This window comes from Schistocerca nitens, chromosome 6 (genome assembly GCF_023898315.1).
Source record: "Schistocerca nitens isolate TAMUIC-IGC-003100 chromosome 6, iqSchNite1.1, whole genome shotgun sequence".
NCBI lineage: Eukaryota > Metazoa > Arthropoda > Insecta > Orthoptera > Acrididae > Schistocerca > Schistocerca nitens.
In genome coordinates, this window is record NC_064619.1 from 330,945,415 (window position 1) to 330,947,496 (window position 2,082).

The following is a 2,082-nucleotide window of genomic DNA, read 5'->3' on the forward strand; positions in this document are numbered from 1 at the left end:
CTCCGCCACTCACCATCAGATGGCTTGCGGAGTATGGTCTATATGTAGTTGTAAACTATCATTCTTCTCGAGCTCCGTACGTGAATGGAACGGGAAAAAAAACCAGCAACTGCTACAATGGGACGTAAGCTCTGCAGTGCACTTCGCAGTGGTTTGCAGTGTGCGGATGTAGGAGTAGCTGTAGATGCATCCTTCCAGTGGCGCCCTACAGTGAACCGTACGAACACGTTCTGCCTGTCTTGTGTACAATCGCTACGTCCTCTAGCTGAGCTCGTCCGAGAGAAGGCAGTAGGGTTAGCAGAAAATGAAAGCTACACACCACAGACTACCGAGCTGCCAAGAGCTAACCCGCGCAGCCGGCCAGCAGATACTGACTGACTGGACACGGTGGCCGCAGCGCGGTGCACCGGGACCGCGGTCATTGACCCCGCCCGCCGACCACAGAGTCCCGCGTTTGCGCCGGCTGTGCGGAACGCTGCGCATCGCACCGGTATCACCAGCCACCACTGAACGTCGCCACAGGGAACTCTACCACCGTCTACGTATCCAGGTTTGCATATGTTTCTTGTATTTACATGAGCGTTGAAAACATTCCACGGAGGCCTCCCCGCATTTGGGTGTACGATGAAATTAAGATAGTTCTAAAGCCAACGGCCTTGCCCCAGTAGTAACACCGGTTCCCGTCAGATCACCGCAGTTAAGCACTGTTGGGATTGGCTAGCACTTGGATGGGTCACCGTCCGAGTCTGCTGAGCGCTGTTGGCAAATGGGGTGCATTCAGCCCTTGGGGGCCAATTGAGGAGCTACTTGACTGTGAAGTAGCGGCTCCGGTCACGAAAACTGACAACGGCCGGGAGAGCGTCTATTGACCACATGTCGCTCCATATCCGCATTCTGTGACGCCTATCGGCTGAGGATGACACGGCGGACGGTCGGTACTACTGTGCCTTCCAAAGCCTGTTCGGACGGAGAGAGAGAGAGCTAAAGGGTTGAAAATTTTGTGCTTCGTGTATGTACAAGTAAAGCTGGACGCTTTCCCACACGAATAGCTCCACATTATTTTATCCGCTACCCATTTTTAAACAAGAAGACACGTTTTAGGTAAGAATAAATTCTCTTGTTTAAGTCCACGGAGCCAGTGACGTGGGTGGAGATATTATTCTTTTCCTATTAAAGTATTATTTCTAGATGGATTACTTTAGGATAAAGAGAATTATAACAAAGCAATTCAGTCACTCAAAACTACAGTCCAACTACAGACCTACTGGTAGAAAATTAAATAAAGTAAAGAGATAAACTAAAAATTGCCTGATTTATAGCCAGTTATTCATTCAGTCGCATTCCGATTTTGAAACTTGTAGAGTAAGAATGGAGTGGTTGGGGCTTTCGAGCTTGATATGAAACGCCTTGGTGCCATAAAACAATAGTTCGAATTCCAACTGTCAATAGTTCTTTTCTTTCTTCTAATTTTTATCTGTTCCTCCTTCAGCTAGCTTTATTCCGTGATAATGAGTAAAATATTTGCTGCATGTACATAAGGAATCATTACGCAATAAAACGACGTAATCTGACTGTGGTGACCCACAAAAACAGTAGATCGATACAATCTTTGGTATCGGTTTTTACATTTTAATTGACGTCTTAACTCTTTGTTCCAAGTGTAAAACTTTCTCGAATGCGACTCAGATTTTACATGACCGTAATGTACATTATGAAGATCAAATTACGAATCAATGTTAGGTCATTTCCAACTTAAGCGGTAATCAGTAAGGATACCTTTTTAATTTTTCCTTTTTAACTTTAGTAGCTACACTAGATCGGGTGCTGGCAGTTCGCCCACCAGTTCTGTATATTAAACGACTCATATTTTGCGTAATGCTGTAACTTAGCGCTAAGCAAAATCTGCTTATGAATTTAAATCTTACTTAATTTATTTGAAAAAATAATAAAGTAATATTAGAAGCTTTGACGTGCTGGGAACTCTCTGTAGCAACGATGGAATCAGACGAGTAATTTTGCACGTCTGTATTCGATAATTTGTGATGTTTTAGTACCTCCAGTGAAGTGTGCGAGGTGAAATGG

The 2,082-nt window shown here is 44.7% G+C and overlaps 1 pseudogene; it reads left to right on the top strand.

The window, feature by feature from the left end:
* Window positions 1–646: 646 nt before the first annotated feature.
* On the top strand, window positions 647–765 carry LOC126191825 (5S ribosomal RNA; annotated as a pseudogene).
* The last annotated feature ends 1,317 nt before the right edge of the window (window positions 766–2,082 follow it).